The sequence below is a fragment of the Heterocephalus glaber genome, unplaced genomic scaffold, assembly GCF_053883595.1.
Source record: "Heterocephalus glaber isolate CG9 unplaced genomic scaffold, H.glaber_assembly_v1.0 deba00001460, whole genome shotgun sequence".
Classification (NCBI taxonomy): Eukaryota; Metazoa; Chordata; class Mammalia; order Rodentia; family Bathyergidae; genus Heterocephalus; species Heterocephalus glaber.
Window position 1 is genome coordinate 6,709,701 of NW_028258307.1, and position 24,153 is coordinate 6,733,853.

The 24,153-nt window shown below is 36.6% G+C and overlaps 1 long non-coding RNA gene across 1 annotated transcript; it reads right to left on the reverse strand.

The window, feature by feature from the left end:
* Nucleotides 1-9,428: 9,428 nt before the first annotated feature.
* LOC110350001 (uncharacterized) lies at nucleotides 9,429-22,105 on the reverse strand. The gene is made up of 3 exons (XR_002396241.2): nucleotides 21,880-22,105; nucleotides 21,304-21,429; nucleotides 9,429-9,549 (listed from the first exon to the last, which is right to left on the reverse strand). It is a non-coding gene; the product is annotated as an uncharacterized LOC110350001 (long non-coding RNA).
* Between the last annotated feature and the right edge of the window lie 2,048 nt (nucleotides 22,106-24,153).

Below are 24,153 nucleotides of genomic sequence, written 5' to 3' on the forward strand. Positions count from 1 at the left end.
GAAGAGGATTTTTGGAGGTATAATATGCAATAGCATGTACAATAGATTTCACTTTTGTATTTATCTCTGTGAACCTCAGTTGGTTGAGTCTTTTCCCTTCTAAACTGTTTTGTGGGACTTTAGGGACATTGTCTACTGTGTTCATTTTATCTCAGGGCTGGATCATCACAGGTGCTCAAGCATTATATTAAAGCATCTTCCATCAATGGCTAACTCATTAGAGAATTACAAAATTAAGCCAACTGCAAGCTACCTGTGTGGCTCTTCTCACTCAACCTTCCAGACTCCATGGGTCAAGGGCATGGAAGGATTCTTAATGTCTTATAAGACTCAGCTCAGACATTGTCTGTCCCTTGGCTCTGCATGCAAATAATATGAACATTTTCTTAGGAAAAAGGAAAAGAGCATCTAAGTATTTTATTCTGAGTATTTGTTCAGTGAAGAGAAGTTTACACAGCTTGTGGAGAATTATTCAGCAGGAAATTAAATGTCTGTAATTCTGAATTTTCACTTTGCTTTCAATTGGCAAAGCCTCCTGGCAAAGCACTACCCCTCCCCCCCGAACATTCATAATACCACATCCGCCACCAAAATGTGCTTTCTGAGCCAAATCACAAAGCAGGTTAACAAGATGCCTCTCTGGAAGTCTGAGATACCATATTGTACATTGGATCTGAACCCATCACCAGGGCATCCAGATATGGCCAACAATTAATATCCAAGCTTTGCACAGTAATTTGAAGCCTGTGAAGAACTCAAATAAGATGATGGATTAACAAAGGAAATTCTCTTGCATTATCTGTGTGAATATATTTTCTCATTGAGCCTTGCAAAAGTTTTGTGAGACTCTCACTGGAACTTATTTTACTGAGGCAACCGAGCAGCTTAGAGAGGCCAAATGATTTGCCCAATGTCACAAACGCAGAACTCAAAATTAGACCCTCTGTCAAATATTTTTATCGTCTTATTTTCAGGAACAACTGAGCTATTTTGTTTTTTCATTTAGCGACTAGAATTCACTTCATCTAGAACCAAATAGCTGCAAAGCACAGTGGACTTGTACATTAGGTAAACAAACAAACAGCTTGATCCTGTGTGTACTATGAGAGCCAAATGCATTTTTATCATTTTACTTTGCAGTACTTAACAAAGAAAATGGAATGATTTTTATCTCAACTGGTCTAGCAGAATTTACAGGGTTTCTCCAAGGAAAATGGAAAAATGGGACATTTACTTTATTTCATTGTCAAAGGTACTGTACATTGATACTATCACCATTATATTTGAAAAAGAAAAACTTACCCTCCTATTTGAACAAAAATAAATGAATGGTAAAATAAGTCTTAATTTCAAAAAATGTTTAAAAAATTTTAACTGTGCATATAAAACCAATGAAATATGGAAGGCAATTCAGATTATAATAAAGGAAACATTGATCCACAGATATCTCTTCAGAAAATCATTTCTTCTTTCTGTTTCTTCTGCTAAAATCTTAACTTAAATCCTTGTATTAGCCTATTTTTTATTGCTATAACAAAACACCTGAGGTTGAATAGTGTATGAAAAAAAATTTTTAATTCATAGTTCAGGAGTATCAAGACCATGATGACAGTATTGTTGGCTCTGGTAAGGGCCAAATGGCATATGGCATTATGGTAAGAATGCTTGTAGAGATTATAGGGTAAGAAAAAAAGCCAGAGACCAGGAAGAAGTCAGTTTTGCTCCATGATGATAACCTACTCTCATGGGAACCAACTCAATTCACCAGACCATCATTAATCTCTCAAGGCCAGTCCCCTAATGACTTACCCACCTTCCTTCCACTAGACCTCACCTCTTAAAGGTTCCAAGACCTCTCAATGCCACCCTAGTAGAGACCCAGCCTCTAACAAATGAACACCTGAAGGACAAACCACATGCAAATCATAGCAGCCTTTATCATCTTTTGGCTGGAATATTAACATGCAAAACCTATCCATCTTCCTCTCCTTCTTCTGGTCTATCCACAGTATACTGCTCTTAGAGTAATCCTTTTTTTAAAAATTTATTTAGTTTCCATTAATTTATTGGTACATTTTGGGTATACATAAGTATAGTTTTGGCTATGACTTCCACAGATTAAAGAATTTTTCATTAATTTTCTACACGCAGGATGGAGTGCAAATACTTAAATTGCATCCAGTGTACTTTACGATGGGCTTCAAATTACCTCTGCATCATTGCCTCTTTCTGTGTTTCATGGTATACCTTGCTCACAGACCAACCTAGGTTCTCACAGTTCTCCAGGCCTCTGTCCTACCACACTGAAGATACAGAAGTGAACATTCTGTTTTACCTCTCAGCAACACCGTTATTCTCCTTCTCATTGGTAAAATCTTGTGTATCCTTCAGACTGAGGTCAAGTGGAATATACTTTTTGAAGTATTCCTCACTCACAGTCAGCAAAGAAGGCTGGAAGAGAGAAATAAGCAATAATCTAGCGAAATATTTGCTTAACTTTATACAACAAGTTAGTGACAATGTTAGGAAAAGAATCCATACTTTCTCTTTCTAATTTGTTTTCCCTTTTTTTTTTTTTTGGTACCGGGGATCGAACTCAGGACCTTGTGCTTGCGAGGCAGGCGGCAGCACCACTGAGCTAAGTCCCCAGCCCCCTAATTTGTTTTCTCTTGCAGTTATATGAACATAAGTCAAAGAATAGAGTGAAGGTCAAGCCCTTCACTCTATCCCTGACCTGCCCTGCACACCTTCATCATTGACATCTAGTATGTCAGGTTGGGCCTACTGAGATTATCAACAGAAAAAATGGCATTCTGAGAAGTCATTTACAAGTGGATTCAGATCTCTGCCCTCAAGTTTCTTCACTGCTTTGGGTAATAGCCCCATCTCAAAGAACACTGTGAAGATGAAAGGAAATTTGTGTATTTCAACTGCCTTTTACATGCATAGAAGAGCTGGCATTCAACAAATGTCGGTTTTCTCATCCATCTCACAGCAGGTAAAGCCTACATACAGTTACTTCTAGGTCCAGCCCATTGTTAAACTACCAATGTAATTAGGATATTTTATTTAATACATCTGAAAAAACACCCAGGGTTCGTATAAATTCCCCAATGAGGGTAACAACACCCTCTTTATATAATACACACATGCTCCTTTTAAGAATGGGGTGGGTGGCATTGCCACCAAAGTCAGAGCTTTTGGATGTTGACCCTCAGCTGGAAAATGTGCCAATTGGACAAATAGAAGGAAGCAAACAAATCTACAATTATAAATGTCAACACACACATGTACAGACACACATACACACACAGAGAAGCAGGGAGAGGGATCAAAGGCAGATTAGTGCTACCCACAAGAGACACCAAGAAGATTCGAGTTGGGGCAGCAAGACCAAGGCACCCAGAAGACCTCTTCAGGACTTCCAACCATATCTGGAGAGAAATCAAAGGCTGAATCCTTGGCTATTACATTTTTAAATAAATAAAGACTCCTCTACTTCCTTCACAAAAGATCAGCCAAGCTAAATTTATGCTCCAGAATATTACCCTGGGAGCTGTCCCTGGAAGAAATAATTTTAACCCTAATGCTGCTCTTTGTTTTGAATCCAAGTCTTCTGTCTTTGCCCACACAGCCATTAGCAGACAAATTAGAAAGGCACCCATTCAAAAATATTTCCTGAGCAAAATGATGCTAAATGCTATACTAGGGGATGTGCCAGTCCCCAGAAATTATTCAGACACCTCTCTTTAATTATTCTAGGCTTACTCTGCTTCTAGGTCCTGCTTTAGGGTTAAACACTTCTTTTGAAGGTCATCCTTTAAGTGTCAGAATCCTTGGTGTAAGCATACAACATTCAGTTGATACCATGTTTTTGGAGGGAAACGGGTTGATACTTGAGAGAATTTGACTTGGAAAAGGTCATGATATGTAGTAAGAGAAGAGGAAACAAAGGTAGAAAGAGAACAAGAAATAAAATTTGCTGCTTCAGTGAAGTTAGATATTGTATGACTACAAGAAAATTACAAACAGGTTTTGTCCACATGGCAACTTCTTTCAACTGGTTGTAGCTTTCTGAAACTATATGCCAAGGATTATGAGTCCTTATGTCCCATTTCTGTGAGTGGTAGAATACAAATAGCGCATTTTTATATTCTACTCAGAAATGCACAAATTGTGCATTTGAAACCAAACTCTGGGCTCTGCCAGATATAAGGTGCGATGCTATGCACAGCATCATACCTCTGTGCCACTGAGTTTTCTCATTTAGGAAACAAGACAGTAAGATTATTACTGTTGGTTAGCATACAATTGCCAAAAATTTAGCTCTGGCTAAATTAAATAATAATAATTTATTACCAGGTACTAAGTGGCTTACAAAATTTTAAGAGGTTTGGAAGAACCAACTCTAACCTAATTCCCAGAATGCATTCTGGTTCCCAGCATCCTCTGCCATGATACAACAATTGTCACCATCAATGCAAGAAAGTGCAAGATTGGGAACCTGTGGAGTGAAAAATCGCCCTGCTTATGACATAGCCATAATGAGCAAAATGAACTTCTCTCTACTCTTTCCTCTGTTTCACTCAGTTTGCCTAGTCTAGACAAGGGGTCAGAGGCTCCTTCAGGATTGAGCCTGCTCACTGCTCCAGCTGCTGAGATTGTTTGGTGGCCAGCATCTGTCAGCAGATTATCTTTCTGGGAATGCTCATCATTGGAAAAGTACTTCCACAACCAGGATGAGACCCACTCTAGGGACATGCTACCTAGAAGTACTGGTCCCTAGAGAATCAGAAGAACAGCCCCTCTGCTTTATAGAGAATCTCTGCAGAGCTATCCATCTCCAGATGTCCCCACAGAAGTGGAAGTGACTGGATCCTAGATACTCCTCCCTCGACACCTTTCTCTGTCCAATAGTACATCTTTTAGTCACGTGCAGCTCTAAGTCTCATGGCCACTTTCCAAAATAACCTTTTTGCATGAAATTACTCACTTCAATATGTTTTTGGTAAAGAAACTAAGACAGATATGTTAGACATCGGTAGACAGAAGTTGAGGAAGCCAATGCTCAAAACTCATGAAACTTTGTGGTACTAAGTTGTGTATTTCATGCAGAAATATCCTTAGAATCTGTCAAAATGCCTGATGCAGGGTGGACTAATAGATATTCGCTTAATAACACTATGACATACTAGTTAATATTTATTGAGGACTTATTATATTTTCAGATATAGATCTAAATTCTTTGTATAAACCAAGTCATTTATTTCTTGTAAGCCTATAGTAGATATTATCATAATCCATTTGACAAATGAGAAAAATAAAGTACAATGACATTATTTTTGATGTTAAACATGGAATATGTATGATTTTGACCCATAATCTAATATTTAGATTTATGGTTTTAACAATTTTTTATCTTAATATTAAATTTTCAGCCAATAACCACACCCACACACATGCACAGATGTCTCTGCTTTGATATTTCAGAAATGTGATGAGATTATGACAAGAAGATTGAGGCATCTTTTTCTGGGACCTGTAATAGGCTGATTAATGGTCCATTATTGGCTCACATCCTTATTCCTAGAACCTGTGAACATGTTACCTTATACTTTATATGACAAAAAGAAATTTGCAAATCTGATTAAATTAAATGATATTGAGATGAGAAGATTAACCTGGATTTCCCAAGTGAACTCTAAATGTAATCACAAGTGTTCTTAAAAGGGAGGAAGGCAGAAAAAGAGGGAGGAAGAGAGAGAGGAGAGATAACATGAAGAGGAGAGAAGAAAATACAATGTGTCAGTAGAAGAAATTAAAATGATGTAGCCATGAAGTAACAAATGCCAGAAGCCACCATAAACTAGACAAGGAAGAAAAAACAATAAAAGAAAGAAAGAAAGAAAGAAAGAAAGAAAGAAAGAAAGAAAGAAAGAAAGAAAGAAAGAAAGAAAAGGCAAAATAAGGAGAAGATACAGTGGTGAGACCAGAAGACTATCATTCCCCAGAATCTGAAGAACTGTAAGGGAATAAATATCCTCCATTTAAGACAGTAAATTTGAGGTAATTTTTCCATAACAGTGGGAAACATTCAGGCCCAGAGAAGTCACAGTAATCGTAGTATGTGTGAAGCAGCCACTGGAGAATTAGAAGTAAGATCTCCCTAGCCATTGAGGTGGATAGGAACAGTACAATGAATTTAAAATACTGGCCCTCAGCTTGGTCTTCTCCCACCTTCTACATGGGAAAGCAGCTGGGAAGAGAATGAGATTCGTGGACATAATGAAGGTGTACTTACTCATCTGCCTTAATAGGTAAAGTTCCTTTTCCCAACATTTAATTTCTGGGAGTTAGAAAATGTACATAAGATAAACCAACTAGTAAATTATATATAAGGTTCACACTTAAATTTCAGAATAATTTTTTTCTGTGTTTGACCTAACAAGTAGCCTTGCACTGTGTTAAAACAAGAGCTAGAGTTTTGAGACAGAAAAGACCAGCTCCTGTCTCGTCAGAGGGTTGAAGGAAACCCCATCTAAATGTCATTGGCACCTTTCTTTGGAAACACAAACATTTGTTAAATTTATATAGCCTCACTCCACCTCAGCCATCTGAAACCCTGAGCCAGCCTCCTTAAATCCCTTCTGGGACAAAATGGATAAAAAGAAATATGCAAAACAAATAGCTCCTCTGATCTTTATGGTCCAGTTATAACTACAAAAAAGCTTGGCAACAGCTGTGGTGTGAGTCAGAAAAGAGAGGGAAATGGTCAATGTTTGAGCAATCAGACATAATCATCTTAAGGAAATTTGAAAATAAAGATGAGCTACAAATGCAATAATCTAGACGAGTATTTCTCAACCTATCCGTAGAGAAAGAAAAATTTCAGGTAAGATTTCCCATCCATTATAGACTTTGTAAAATGCAATCACGATGAAAGACTTAAAGAATGAAATTGAAAGAAAACCCATAAAAATTGTAAGCCCAAGCCACTTCACTTATTAGATTCAACAAACAAAATTATTTTTCAAAATGCTATTAAAGTTTCTGAAAACCTGCTCTTAATTTCTGTACTGATTTTGTCACCATGTTGAACACTTTAAGGATGTACACTGATCCATAGAGCATGCTTTGAGTAGCACTGGTCAATATTAAGTCCCTAGGGTGAAATTTTAGGTAAAATTATCTTTAAACTCAACATCCAAGTTGCCATTCTCTAATGTCACTTGTACTTCTAAATATTGAGTCAAGTGTCTCTTGTACTCCTTCACCTAGTTCTGGGTACCTTGGCAGTCATACACAATATTATTTTAATAACTGAAACATCTCTTTACATGCTAAATAGGGTATTTATCATTGTTATGGCTTGTGTTTAGATGTTGCCCAAAGCCTCGTGTGCTCATAAGTGGAACTTTTTCAGAGGTGGCTGGATCTAGGGTGTGTGACATTGGCATTGATTCATGGTACAGTGCTAGGATCAAGGGTGCTAGGATTAAGGGTGTGAATGCTATCGCCCTCCAAGGGTGGGTAGCCTGGATACAATATAAGGGACAGAAAGAGTACCTTGTTGCTTATTTGTTGCTTGCTGCCTTCTGCCTGCCCTGCTTTACCATGAACCGTTTCTCCTCTACAACGCCCTTTCTGTCATGCCACCCTGCCTTGGAGCCAGCTGACTATGTACTAAAACCTCTACAAACTGGAAGCTAAATAAGCCTTACCTCTTTTAACTTGTAAATGTTGGATATTTTGTCTCAGCAATGAGAAAAGTGACTAAGACAATTGTAAATCATATTGGCTTCATACTGAGTTCAGAGTTAATCTGAACTCCTAAAAGTATAGGAGTTGTGGAAGACAAAAATATTACTTTTAAATTGCATACCAATAAGGTAATTTTGAGAATAGTAAGTGGAAATTAATTTCTCAAAGGCCTATACAGCAACAAATTATATGGTCCAATTGTTTTACAAAATATATATAAAGAAAATCTGCCTGAAGGTCCCCTGCATGGTTGTTTGAGAAACTTTTTATTTTTGGTACCTGAGATTGAACTCTGGACCTTGCGCTTGTGAGGTCAGTGGTGGAACCACTAAGCTGAATCCCAGGCCCTGAGAGACATATTTGAGGGCCCTCACCCCAGCACCTCTGACTCCAAATCTTTGTTAAAGAAACCTAAGAATTCACATTTTTACTAAGTAATTCATCTAATGCTTAGACGCTTAAATTATTAAAAACTAATGCATTCATGCAAGAAAAGGAGCATTTGCAGCCCAAATTATTCTCTTACTTTTAATAAAATGCAATTAAACAAGTTCTCTTTTTCATTTTTGCATTCTTTGTGAGCTTCATAACTACATCCCATTAAGGTTAGTGTGTGCTGAGCTGTAATGTTTTTTTCAACTCATCTTCTTTTGATTAAAGTAGCTTGCAATATTTTGAAAGGAAACATTTTTGGTTTTTGTAGTCTTTATTACAGAAATTGTCTGGCAGAGAAAATGTGGGATACACGTCAGGGGAAGAGGTGTAATGACTGGCTTTAAGGAAAACGACATTCATCTGAGAATAGCTAGAAATCATTTGGGATTCATTTAGCTTTGGCTTCATGGGAGAACTGATCAAACGAACCTAGAAACTGAGCTGTGAGCTGTGCACACCTTCAGGGTGGCCCATTATGATGGCCAGGCTTGAGGGCAGTTTGAGCTGGAGGGTCCTCTCTCTACCCTCCTGATATTCTGTGACCTTAAAGGGCATATCTTCATGACATCAAAATCTCTGTTAACTTCTCTCTATTGAGAAGTGCTAGGGTTTCTTTTTCACCCCATTTTTGCTTCAAAACCAAATGATTATATAAGAATTGCATCTTCGCAACCTATATGGTTGGTTTTAATGAGAAGAAAAACCAAAGAGAATGATTAAAGCATCCATTTTGGAAATGACAATGATGTGCCAAATATTTCCTGATTATTCCTTTTTATAGTTCTTACGATTCTGCAGGGAGGAAATTAGAATCATCATCTGTTAAACAAGAAAATGGAAGATCAGTAAGCATAACGAATAAACCAAAATCCTCATAGGAAGGAAGTGACTGAGTTGGGAATGAATCCAGCCTCTTCTTTCCTCTTGAGGCTTGCAGGGCCTGTTGCAGGGTGAGGCTTCCTAATGGGTTTTGCAAATATGATTTTGCCTTAGGAGTGCTCATTCATGCAGAAATTCTGGAGTCTGTTGTTTAGTACACATACTCAATCCAGAACCATCCTGCCTGGATATAAAAGAGTTTAAGAACAATCACAAATGTTAGGTAACCAGGGAAATTAATGGAGGGTGATCCAAATACATGGTGAATGTTTAAATTAACAAATGTATTGCAGTAAAATACACATTATTATTATCCCTCTTCAAAATATTCCACCTCTTTTGAGCATACTTACCCCCATTGTTCTTGCCACTTTCTGAAGCAGTTCTGGAAGTCTTTCATCAGTGTCTTTAGAAGTTGTGATAAAATTATGGTGAATGCTGCTGCCAAATGCCATCCAACAGAAAAGTAGTCTCCTAGAAGCATTACAGTAGGTTAGGTTCTCTGCCAGCTTTTTCACCGGATTTAGTACCATGCGACTTCTGGCTCATCTCCAAAGTTAAAATGATAATGAAAGGTGAACGTTTTTAGGACACTGAGGCAGCCATAACAGCACAACTGAACACATGAATGAGGACTTCTAGAATTGCCTCAGAAGGAGACAAGAACAATGGGATTCATGTGTAAAAAATGAGGGGCTGCATTTTTAGGAGGAGCAATAGCAATGTGTCTTTTACTGTAATTTTTTTTTCAATTTAAACACTATAGTCTTCAGGCATATCTCCTATTGTGGATTTGCCAAGCAGTTCAGCCAACCATGTGTTTCAGACACCAGAAAGCCCAATAATATATCTGATGTTCTATTACTTAGCCTAATTTCATAATGATAGTTTACTAGGGTCGCCACTCATTTAATGAAACTTGGTAGAAAAAAATCTCTCTAAGGCAATAATGTGGAATTTCTGGATTTCCCCAAATGAATTCTCTATTTCCTAACTCCACCTAAATCTTCATGTGTAAAAGGTCATAGGCACTATCCGAAACTACAGAGCACAAAGTAGTCACTTAATATTTCCATGCAATCTGCAGCAAATGGAGTTCATACCTTTGTTATCATATATATTGTTAAAAAGAGTTCTCAGTAATGGAAAACCTGGACTGCCTTTAAAACTTTACCCTCTCTTTCACAGTCTTGTACTGGCTACCTCACAATTTAATTCCTCTTAGCCAGGAGTGATAGCACACACCACTAGCACTCTGGGAGGCTGAGGCAGGAGGATTGTAAGTTCAAGCCCAGCCCGGGCAATTTAGCAATTTAACAAGACTCTGTGTCAAAAAAAAGAAAAGTTAGAGATACAGCTCACTGTGAAGGTCCTGGGTTCAATCCCCTTTACAGAAGCAAAACAAAACAAAACAAAACAACCTTAGATAAGATCTTGGTGATCTACACTCATACCTCCTTATCTCATAAGACAGTCTTAAAATATTTTACTATCAAATATTTCTTTCTTGTTTTCCTCTATAGAAGCCAAAAGTCTACCAAACTGTATATAGTAAGACATTTTTCAAATATTTATAAAGAAGGAATAACAGCCAATCAGACTTTCTGAGCAGAATTAAATAAACGTGCAGACTTGACATCATTTCAACTAGAGCAAGGATCTGCTGTTATTGGCAGCCTTCACATAGGAAAATAAACATTTTTCTGCTGGGCTCCTTGCGATAGTGGTGTGGGTATCACTTGCTACCTCTTGCCCCACTGCCCTTTATCACCAGCCGCAAGGATGCAGAGCCAATACAGGGCCAGAGGATGAATAGTAAAGTGCCCTGCTGTCCTTACCTCGCCTTATTATCTACTAGAAAGCCCTGAATAAGGCCCATTTCATATTCAAATGCTACAGCAGATTTTGTGTTGGTGTTATTGTTTTTCAGTGAACTTTAGAGGCATCTTTTTCTCCTTAGAAAAGGAATACATTACATACAATGTAGTACCCTGACTATGATCCTGAAATAGAATAAGGATAGTTGTTGAAAATTTGCTACAACCCAAGTAGTCTCTGAAGTTTTGTTAATATTAATTTACATATATTACTATGTTACTTTTAACAAGCATCCTGGAGTTACATAATATGTGAACACTAAGAGAAACAAGGTAAAGGTTATATGGAATTCTACTGTCTTTGTAAATTGCCTGCATCTACAATTATGCCCAACTAAAAAGCTTATTTTTCTTGAAAAAAAAATGTAATCTACCCTTATCCATGATTTCACTTTCCACACTTTTAGATAGCACCATCAACCAACTTAAAATATTAAATGAAAAGTTCCAGAAATAAATGATTCATAAGGTTTAATTTGCATAATGCCATTCTGAATAGTATGATAAATCTTACAGTGTCCTGTTCTGTCCTCCCCAGAACAGGATCGGTTCCCTGTCCAGCTCTTCAACAATGTATATCCCACACCCTTGTTATTTTTAGCTACTTTAGTAACCCTATTGGTTATTAGATCGACTGCTGTGATATTACATTTCCTGTGTTCAAGTAACCCTTATTTTATTTGAAAATAGCCCTAAAACACAATAGTAATGAAGAAAAGAGATACCGGGGCAAAAAATACATATGGACAGATTAACTCTGGTAATATGTGGCAGAATATATAGGAAAAAACACAGTAAAACAGTTATCTTTCCAACATTCAATTAGCTTGACTGAAGTTTTCCTATAAAATATCTACATGGTATTGCATAGTTTTATTGGAGCATTCGACAACTATAGAATTTTAGTTGTTACTTTTTATTTTTAAAGTGCTGTGAAAACAGATCAAGGGCCAAATTATCATTCACTGCCATAGCTACTAATTAAAATTCCCATATAGTTATTATTTGTGTTAAGGATTTAATTTTAAGAAAATGAGAATGCTTATTTTGCCACCTGTTTCTCAGATGAAATATAGTTATTTTACTATGAGATAATTTTAAAATACTATTCAGCAGGCAAAATGTAGTATATTATGCTTTTAACAAATTTCTTGATATACTCAGGTTGAATATATGTTAGTATTTTACTGTCCATTTACCTTTTTTCTTCTGACTTAAACTTTGTGCTTCTTATATGTTTATTGTTTTGATTATTGACTTGTTTATAGATTATTTTGTTTAACATGTATGAGATAAATATTTCCCACAGGATCTTATTTGTACTTTCACTTATTTGTGGATATATTTGATGTGTTTATACACATTGTTTTTGTCTGAGCTAATTTATTGTCTCTTTTATGCTATCTGCCTCTGTTGTGCTAAAAAAAAATCCATATGCACATCAAAAATATTTTTACACATATATATGGAACAGCATAAACTTTTTATTTGCATTGTGTGGGATTGGTCTTACCTATCAAGTCTTTCACTGGTTTCTAATCTAAATGTATTAAAAACTGGAGACTATAAATTTTATGAGATAATCTAGCATGAATTTGAGATAGCCTTCTGAAATATTAACTAGTAACATTACATCTGCTGATCAACTTTCTATTGAATCTCTAACACTTTCAAAAACAGTTATTGTAAGTTGATAGGAAGCTTTTAATATCTTCTAGAACTACTTTTTGTCTTTCATTCTTTATTGAAATTTAAGTCCCCATTTTCATAATTTTTAAGCTATGGGTATTAGAAATATTGTCCTATATTTCAACAAAGTTGTATGGCATTTTAATGAGAATTGCATTGCATGAATATATTAATAAGAGTAGAATGGATGCCTTTTTAATTTCAATTTTTTTAAGATGATTTGAATCTTCAGTTAATATTTTAAAATGTCTTCAGCAAAGTAACATATTTTTATATAACAACTAACCAATTTATTTACCTTTTATTTATTTACTTTTCTTAGTATGGTGAGAATATTTAATACGTAATTATCCTATTAAATTTTTATTTTATATACTTATTTTTATTAGTATACATTTCTGACACACAATGTTTATATTCATCTTAAGGAGTATATACATGTACCTAACATATCTTAATTCTTTTTATTCTCCTCTTGCCCTCCCTCAACCCTCTGTTCATCTCTAGAGGCCCTTCCTATTTGCAAATGACCTATCTCTGTTTCCTATTTTTATTTTATTTTTAGAATTATTTATACTTCAGTTTTCTCAAATTAAAGAAGTTATGGCATACTTAGGCTTGTGTGTCTGCTTTATTTCACTTAATATCATGGTTTCAAGGCACATTCATTTTCTTACAAACAACTCAAATATGTCTTTCTTTATGGCAGAAAAGTAATCCATTTTGTACACATACCATATTTTCTTAATACATTCATCTGTTGATGGACATGTAGATTATTTCCAAGATTTAGTTCTTTTGAGTTGTGTTTCTATGAACTGGTATGTATGTATCACCATGGTTTTATGTCTTTAAATCTTTGAGGAAGATATCTAGAAGAGAAATAGCTGGGTAAAATTTTAGTATTTAGCTATGTCTATCTAGTTTTATTCTGAGGAATCTTCATACTTATTTCCATAGTGCCTGTATCAGGTTACACCTTTACCAAGAATGCCTCTTCCCCTGAAGCCATGCCAACATTTGTGATTGTTTGATTTTTTTGATGGTAGCCATTCTTTTGGGGATAAAATGGAATCTCAATATTGTTTTAACTTGTGATGGCCAGAGATGTTGACCATCTTTTCAAGTATTTATTGATTATTTGTACTTCTTCTGAGAACTTTCTATTTATTTTCAGTTGCCCATTTAACAAAATTGGATCCTTTGTTTGAGGTTTCTGATTTCTTTTTTTTTTTTTCTTTTTTTTTGGTCAAAGGAGTAGCTATTCGAATTTTCCCCATTCTTTAGATCGTCTCTTCATTTTATTGATTGTTTCCTTTGCTGTGTAGAAGATTTTTAATTTGATGTAATCCCACTTGTTAATTCTTTACGTCATAAATAATACCTTTCTTGTACAATTGGGATTCTGCTTAAAAAGTTCACTCCTGTCTCTATGTCTTTAAGAATTTTTACCGATTTTATTTTGATTCATAATGATAAATATGGGTCTAGATACAATCTTCTACATGTGTGCAACCAGTTTTCCCAGCATTATTTGTTAAAGAGGCTCTTTTTCCTCCAGTGTGTGCTTTTGGTTCTTTTGTGAAAGATCAGATGACTTAATGTGCCTGGCATTGTTTCCTCATCTTCTGTTATGTTCCATTGATCTGGATGTCTAACTCACATCTTTTTGTGCCACTACAATGCTATTTTTATCACTGTAGCTTTATAGTATAACTTGATAACTGAGATTGTAATGCCTCCAGCTTTGCTCTTGTTGCCCAGGATTGCTTTTGGCATTCCGAGTCTCTTCTGATTCCATATAAACTTTAAGATTATTTTTTCTTGTGCTGTGAGGAATGCCACTGGTATTTCAGTTGGAAATGGATTAAATCTATGTGGTATTTTTGGTAGTATGGCCATGTTGACAATAGTGGTTCCATTTATCCAGAAACGGGATATCTTTGTCTTCTTCAATCTCCTTTTTCAGAATAGTTTAGTTTTTATTATGGAAATCTTTCACTTCCTTGGTTAAGTTAATTTCTAAGTATTTTATTTTTCTTGATGCTACTTTGAATAGAACTTTTTTCCTTATTTCTTTTTCAGTGAGGTCATTATTGGTGTACAGGGATACTATTGATTTTTGTGTGCTGCTAAATTGCTGAATTTGATTATTAATTCCAGGAGTCTTGGTGGAATTTTTGGAGTATTCTGTATAGACAATCATGCCACTTGCAAATAACTATAATTTGACTTCTTTCTTTCCTATGCATATCCTCTTTATTTCTTTGTCTTGCCTGATTGCTCTGGCTAATATTATGAATACTATGTTGAATATGAGTGGTGATAATGGGCATTCTTGACTTGTTCTTGACTTTAGAAGGAAAGCTTTCTGTTTTTCCCCATTTAATATCATGTTACCAGTAGGAGTGTCATAAATGGCTTTTATCAGATTGAGATAGGGTCCTCCTATTTTCTTCAGAGTATTTATCATGAATGGATATTGAATTTTTTCAAAGCCTTTTTCTACAACTATTGAGATGATCATGTGCCTGCTTCTGTTTAAGTAATTTATTACATTTTTTGATTTATGTATGTTGAACCATCCTTGCATCACTGGGAAGGAACAATTCAACAAGAAGAGATGACAATTGTAAGTATGTACACACTGAATACATTGCACCCAACTTCATGGCCTTACCTTTAACTGCATTGGTCAGTTTGTTTGTTAATTCCACTCTCTGTTTGGTTATATCATCCGTAAGCTTCCAAAGTCAATTTGCTTCCTCTTTGATCATCTCATAGAGTTCAGCTATTTGGTGTTTGAGATCTGCTTTTGGGAAGTTGGGAGTCTTTGGAGGCATTTTGTTGCCTTGTTTCTTTCATGTTCTTTTGTGTGTGTGATGAAGGTTGAGATTATGTAGAGACTTTGTTGTTTGTATGGTCATCCCCTTAGTTTGATTCTATTTTCCAGTGTTGTAATCTGGGCTTTATTTGTCAAGAAGTATTGTCTACCTCTTAAACCTATTCAGTTGAAATGTGTTGGATCCAGTCCCTGTGTTGTAAGGACGGACTTCCTGATGGTTATAAGAGCATCCACAGATCCAACCACACATCAGTCTTGAACATTAAAATGTGTCCTGACAATTTCACCCTTTTATCACTGCCTCTTAGTGACTATACTATGCTACCATTAGGGGTTATTCTGGAATGCAGAGGGAGGGAGGAAGGAAAGAGGAAAAAGAAAGAGAAATCCGTAAAAACACAGGGATATAAGAAAAATGTCAGTAGGCAAAAAATAGCTCAGAGCTTGAAGCCTGTTGGAGGTATTTTATAGCTAGAATAAAAAGTAGTGGTGAAGGGGTTTGTGAGAATATTTGTAGAGGTGGGAAGTAAGATGCAGAGGGAAGGAATGTAATTAGAGGCTGAAGGAAGTTGTGAGGTTATTGGACTCTGTTAATACATTTGTAATTGGTTTTGTTTGGATTGTCTATGCACAGTTCTGTAAAAGATCACCCCAACATGGCCATGAATGGTACCAGTTAAGTTAAAGCTCTGGTTGGTTCTTATTCTCTTTTGTACACGTCTTGGGACCTGCTAGTTATATAGTCACATGAAAGGTGAAGAAGAGACAGGAGACCCAGGGATAGGAAAAATGACGAAGAGTGAAGAAAAAAATAGGAGGAAAGAAAGTCAAAAAGAGAAAAGAATGACCAAAGGAGACCAGAATAAAGGAAAACATTTAAAAGTAAAAGTAAAAAATTAGTATTAATAAAGAAGCAAGAACTGAAGGAAAAAAGAGCAAAATAGAACAGAAAAACAATTAAGGAAGTAAACAAAAAATCTCCACATATCTACTGTACCATGGAGCCAGAGTGTCCACACAGCGTCCTTAGAGATGTAGTCCTAGTCCCATTGCAGGCAGCCAACCCCCTGCCCTCCCTGGACTGCTTAACTACCTGCTCAGGAGTGGGCTGGGCAGTCCATCTCTCTGACCTCCCTCCTGGTCGCAAGGTGGGCTTTGGGCAGGGCCAATTGCTGACCTTTGTCTCTGTCCCAAGATCCAACCACCTCAATTTGGGATGGCAAGAATGTGTAGTTTGCCCCATGCGCATTTCTCTGGACTGTTCTCAGTGACCTCCCACACCTCTCACCGCACAGCAAGTCCTACACACATCTCTGTACTCTGCCTACAGGGACCTTCCGCCCAATATATTACCAGAAGCCCTCTGCCCAGGTGACACTTTGTTCCTTCCTCCTCAGACCCTGATCCCTGTCTCAAGTGCTCTGCTTTTCAACATGAAACTTGGTGCAGTCTTCAGGCTCGGCAGGGGCCTCCTTTGCCCCTCGGGATGGTGGGCTGGGCAGGATTTCATGCTGTCTCAGATCTCTCAGGTGGTTGAGCTGGAAAATGCCCTCTCTGGTCTGGCTCAGTCTCTCCCCCTCCTTCCAGTCCCCAGGAATTCAATATGCCACTTCCTGTCAAAGAGCTTGTGCTGCCCAGTTTGTGGGGTCCAACCTTTCTCTGACTTGGGCAAGGGTTGCCTCTTGTCTACGCTGAGCAGCGGGCACTGTACAGGATACCACAGGGATCCAGTGTCTCCCATTGTTTGGGAGGCTAATAGGAGGAGGCTCCTGCTTTTGTATTTCCGGCTTTCTGTTTCTGTCCTTGTAGCTTGTGGCTTCACTGGGTCCCTAACTGCAGTTAACTCCATCCTGGGTTTCCTCTTCTAGGTGGGAGGAGAGTATGTAGGGAGCCTATGCATTGTTTCCTTCCCTCAAGCTGTTGGAGCCTCTCCCAAGATGATCTGTCCACTACATAAAGAGTGTGGGAGAGCTGAGGATCAAGGGTGGCCCCGCTTCCCTTTTTTAACAACCCAGATAATTGATAGGATCTAGAGGATTTTTCCTTCAGGTTAATTTTCTATATCTGGGGGTGTTTGCCTACCCTATTTCAGAATACCTGCATTATCCAGTGTCTCTCCAAGCTTCTCCAGTGCAACTTCCTCTCTAATTGGCTGTGTTGGAATCCCCCTTATCCAGCACAACTCATAATAGCTACATCTCAGAAGCCTCCTATATGTCCACCAATAGATGAATGGATAAAAAAATGTGGCATTTACACACAATGGATTACTACATTGCTATTATAGAAAGGTAAACTTGAGTCATTTGTAGGAAAATGGATGTACCTTGAGACCATAAGGCTAAGTGAGCTAAATCAGATACACAAGCTTAAATATCATATGGTTTCTCTTATATGAGAAACTCCAATTATAAATAAAGAACAAAATAAAATACAGATACTAGGAAGAAGGAAGATAGATCTTTCTCAAGTAGTAAAGGAGTTTCAAGAGATGAAGGAAGCTGGAAGAGAAGGGAGGTAAAGGGAATGAAAACATGAACTAAAATGTGTTATGTACATGTACTAACTCCACATAAGGAATGTAAACATAACGTCCTGCAAACGTGCACTAATGAAAAATTTGCATGCACAATACATTGTTGTTGAATATAGGCACAGTTCACAACCATGGCATGGTGCAAAGGATGAGAGATCACTCAGAGTCAGCAACCAATTCAAACTCCAAGAAGACCCAGAGGGACTAGCCTTAACCAAGACCCCTCAGGGTGACATAGTCTCATGAAGACAGCCCCAAGATGAAGCTTCTGTGGCTTTATATTGATAGAAAGAGAAAGCAAGGATAAAGGGCTTGGTTCAGGAATTCATGTAGGGGAAAGACAGAAGGACAAGGTGGACAAGGTGGACAAGGTGGACAAGTTCAAGGTGGTCTGTTACATGACTGACCTTAGAGCCAATCCAAGTAATAAATTGGAATATGGGGAGAATGAAGACATTCATTCCTTAAGGCAATGTGTTTTGATCCTACTTGGACTTGTGGCCCTGTAGGCTATCTTTTCATCTCTCACCATGCATTCTGGGAGTTTGGGGGTATGTCTCCAAAAGTCCCTTACCTCTGCATGTCTATCTCATACATACCTCTGACCTGTCTACCCACATGCTGCACAGCAAATCTCTAGAGGTAATTCATCTTGTTAACTTTACACTTCCAGTTATTAACTCCCCATTTCCCATTTACTGTCTTTTTTATTTCTTTCAGCAATATTTTATACTTCTCAATGTATAATTCTTTCACTTCTTTGATTAACTTTATTAGAAAATATTTTATTCCAGAGCTGGAAATATAGCTCTGTGGTAGAGCATTTGCCTCACATGCATGAAGCTCTGGGTTAAATCTCTAGTACCACAAAATATTACCTATAAATGGCATTTTTAAAAATTCTGTTTTGTACAGTTCATTGTAAGTGACCAGAAATACAACAAACTTTTATATGTTGATTTCATATCCTGTATCTTTACTTTAGACATTATTTGAGATAACATTTCTGTTTGTATGTAGTGACTTTGAACTTTCTACATTTAAGATTAAGTCATCTCTAGAGATAATTTTAATTTTCCTTTCATATTTGGATGACTTTTATTTCTTTTTCTTGCCTAATTGCTCTGGCTTGAATTAGGAGATTGAATCAGTGATCAAAAACTTCTCAACAAAGTAAAACCTAGGAACAGATGTCTCTGCTGGTGAGTTGTACTAAACATTTAAAGAAGAATTAATACTAATCCTTCTTAAACTTTCCCAAAACATTGAAGAAGCAAAATGACTTCAAAACTTATTTTCTGGGCCAACATTACCCTCATAATAAATCCAAACAGATACTACAAAAGAAGAAAATTGTAGAACAATATGCCTGAGAAACACAGCTATAAAAATCCCCAAGATAATGATAGCTAACCAAGTTCAAAAGCACATTAACATACACCATGATGAAGTGGAATTTATGCCAGGAATGCAAGAATGGTTCAACATATGCAAGTCAGTTAATGCAATATTCCATATTAACAGAATGAAAGAGAAAACTTAAGTGATGATCTTAACAGATGTAGTGAAAATATTCCACAAAATTCATTACCTCTTCACAATAACATCTTTAAACAAACTAGCTATCAAGAAAAATTACCACAACGTAATAAAGCACCATGTAAAAAGCCCAGAGATAGCATGATACTTTGTGAGGAAAAAGTGAAAATATTTCTTTAAACATCAGAAACAAGGCAAGGATGTCATCATCTTCTACCAATTTTATTCAACATAGTTCTCAAAATCCTAGCCAATTAAAAAATCTTTCTTATTGATAGGAATTGAATTTTAACCATTATATTCACAACTATTTCTATTCTTCATACACTTTTCTATTGATACAGCAACAAGTATGATCCTCTATTAGGAAAATTCAAATTATGTTCCTTGTAGCAGCTACCCTGAACCCTTAACACACATTACATTTACCCGCAACATTTAAAATCCAAATGCTCAGGCCTAGCCTCTAGTCAATTAAATAAGAATTTCTGGGTTCTAGCCACCATCTTAGAGTAGTTAATTCATTAAAAGCAAAAGTTTTACGATGGACAATACTCCTGAAATGTTGATATGTCTGAGAATTGGCTGAGGACCTTGTTAAAATGAAGGGTATTATTTCATAGATTAAGGTAAGACCAAAGATTCTGCATTTCTTAGTGGAGATAATGTTGTGGATGCTGGGATCATGCTCAAGTGACATAAGATCCCTATGTTCTGGTTCCTCTGTTTTTTGTCTTATTTTCCCTACTGCTTTCTCTCTTGCTCACCACACTTCAACATCTGCCATACCACAAGCAAGCCACCCACTCACATGCCCTTCTCCATTCCCCTCGCCAGCATCCCCTTTTACTAGCTGCTGCAAGTTACCCAGGACCACTGAAGAGGTGAGTCCTAGGCCCTTTCTACATCTTATTCTTAGTAATCTATGCACCAGTTCATCTCCGTGATTACTATGCAAAATTAATTATATATTCATCAGTGGAGTTCATGTACATTTCTTGTCCTCTGTCCTAACTCGGCCAAAATATATTATTGGTGTCAGAATGATTCGGTAAAATAAATAGACCAAATATTGTCAACATCATGTCTTCCTTTATATTTTGGGGAAAAAAAATCACAGAATTTTCTGAACCCAGTGTCCTTCTGGAATAGTTTCAACTTCCATAAATGAAACTCTTTTTCTCCACTACTTGTATAATGGCTTGACCTTCTTGTTAAATATGGGCAAGGCTGCCAAATCCTCAGGGTCTAGCCAGCTGTACTTTCTGCACTTGTGCTTCTTGGTAAGATTTTACAACACTTGCATATCTAAACATTGGAAATGGAATTCTTCACTACACACGCATTTTACAAATACTACTTCACATGACCTGTTATCTTCTCAAAAAAATAGATCTTAATGTATGCTTTTATCTAATATTTTATAGTTATAATACTTCAGGGGAAAAACAAAATACTGAGATTTAATGAATTTTCCCTACCCTACAAAAACACTTTAGTAGTATCATCTTAATATGCAGTGCAAAAATGTATACACCAAAAGTCTGTTATATTTCAAATAGTGGTTGTAGGGAAACAAAGAATCAATAAGGGCTATGTTCTTTACAGTTAGATTGTGCATTTTAGGCAAAATGTCTTAAGATTTAGGTGTATTTTACCCATAAAAACTTACACTTGCTATCTAACTGTGAGCACAGAGAGAAAAACTATTACTTGCATCTAGCTAGAGAAGTTAAACTCACCAATAGGTTCAGTTAATTCTGAGCACTTAATTCACTTTTCTTATTTGCTGGAGAGATGCTCATCAAGTCTATAAGCAGCAAAGTTTCAGTAATAGGTCATCTGCAGTTTAATTCCGGTGATTTTCCCTGAAAGTTTGTAGAAAGAAGAATTTAAGTATTCTATTTTCTTTTCTTGAGATCTACACAGTCTACACTGCTCCAATCCCACCTCCTGGGCATCTCTAGCTCCATGAAAAGCTCTGTAAACTCTGAGTCAGCTGTACTGACGGCATTCCCTACATGTTGTGTTACTTTTTTAACCTCAAAAAAAGTAAAACCACAATTGGAACTAGTAATACCAGCCCTGAATTAATAAATAACTAATGAAGAAAAAATTAAGATCTGAGAGCACCTGCAGTGACAAATCACCCCACACAGAGCAAGGATGAAGGGAAAGGATGTTATGAGAAATTACAAACAGAGGGAAGAACTATTTTTAAATGAAGCTTATGAAACACCTTATAACTCACTTCAATTGCTTCTAATTTTAGATAAGAAGTCAGCAGGAGATCCATGAAAGTTTTGTTCAAAACTTACGTGAGAATTAAGTCCAATGAAGCTGGACATGTTCTATCTTTCACTTGAAAAATGGCTGAAGCCATACATATCCACATTTATATTTGATTATATGATTCCCATCATGGTAGAACATCAAAGCAAAGAAGTAGAAACAATTCTCAGGCTCACTATATTCGGGGAGGATAGGTACAATTAAGAGAGGTCAGTACTGATTTGTAACCATTAACCATAATAACACACTGAAAAACAGCATCATTCGCTAATGATGAGCACACACCCTTAGACAAACTTCAAGGACTGAATGCTAATATGCCAGGCTTCAAATAATTCCACCCATCTGAGAAAAATCTTGGTAGGTCAAGAGAAGTTAGCTTTCCTCCTACTGAAGGTTCCAGTTCATGGAGGATGTGTGGAGAACCCTGTATACAACTTTCACAGAATAAGTACTGGAGATCAAACTCGGGACCTTGCACTTTTGAGGCAGGCGGAGGCACCACTGAGCTAAATCCCCGGCACAAGGAGGGATCTCAAGAAGGAGAGCCCAAACTTCACCCCGGAGCTGGAGGGGGATTCCTTTGTAAATTCTTCTGTGAAACTTACCAAAAGAAAAGGAAACTGGAGATTACAAACCAACAAAAGTTTAGAGGGGTCCCTTCAATTGATGTGATTAATAATCGTTAGTTTTTATTTTCAGAGTATTCATGACAATTAATTAAATAATGGTCCCATGCTATCACAGGACTAAAATTTTTACATGAGGCAAAATGCGAAGGACTGAAAAAGAAATGTAAAAGGGATGTCTCTAGAATTCAAGTTGTAGGAGGTAATGAAACAAAACACATTCAAAGAATTAAATTATAAGATTCTAAATATGAATCTTAAATTCAAGCTTATTGGTTTTCAAATACAGTTAGCCCTTCATATCCATGGATTCCATATCTGTGGATTCAACCAAACACTAGTCAAAACTATCTGAAAAGGAGCTATGTCTTTCTACAAATGTATGGACTTTTTCTCCTTTGTCATTACTCTCTACACCACACAGTATAAAAATTATTCATACAGAATTTACATTGTGCTAGGTATTATAAGTAGTCTAGAAATGAAAAGTATATGGCAGGATACTTATAGGCTATATGTAAACACTATGCCATTTTATGTAAGGGACTTTAGCATCGGCAGAATCTGGGATCCTTGGGGGTCCTGGAACCAATCCCCCAGACACTGACAGACAACTGTACTTATACAATTACATGACTGACTTACTATGGTTATATATTTTTTGTCATAAATGTCCAACTATCATAGAAGTTTAAGAAATTTTGTATTAAAAGAAGAATTATATCAAAGCAAAAAAACCCAGCATCATTCAGCCCTTTTCCATCCCACAAGCTCTCCTTGGAAGTTTTCAAATCTTGGTGTTAATATTTGTTGACAGCACATGACTATATTAGGGTCCATCCTGTGAATTAGTTTTTGAATTTCAATCTTGCTGATACTCAAATGAAAATTCCATATTTAACCCAGTAAAGTTGGATGGAGCGATAAGAGCCAAGGACACAGTTTGATTTTTTAAGTCATCACCATCTATGCCCACTTCCAGGGAACCATGAAATAACCGAAGCTGTTTGAATGTGATCAACACCTCTCTACCTCCTACCAAAACTAGGACACAATCGACTGGTTTGGAACTTGTTATTAGAAGTAGTGATTCAGTGTGTAGGAATTAGGCTAACATTACAATAATATAATTAGAGCCAGTCCTAAGGAAAATTGTGTAACAAAGAAAAAAAGAAAGAAGGTTCTATGTGGTCATGGCTATGGAGGAACTGGATAAAGCTGGGTTGAATCTGTCTCAAAACTTCTGCCACATAATACATTTGATGGAGAATCTCTCCAAGGCTCTATTTCTTTCTTAAGAAAAATTATTATTTTTATCTCTAACAGGTAAGCTTATTAAGATGAAAATAAAGATGTATATAAAAGTCCTATGGTGAACTAGACACCGTAAATATCTGTGATTCCTCTTCTTTCAGCCCATGCCCACCACATCCCTTAGGCCCTGTCTACTCCCTCTTTTAGGATGTCCCAAAGAAGCCCTTAGCTTCCCAACATTTTTATCTATTAGTCCTAGCTATTTATTATATGTCATGTTAGGATCTAATCAACAAAGTTTTACTATTCAGGCATGATTATAATGCGATTATTTTTCTTCAAGAAAAATTTATTTTACTTAACAATAATCCCTCTTTGTAAATTAAGGAAGTCCAATCATTGAATCCCAAATATTTG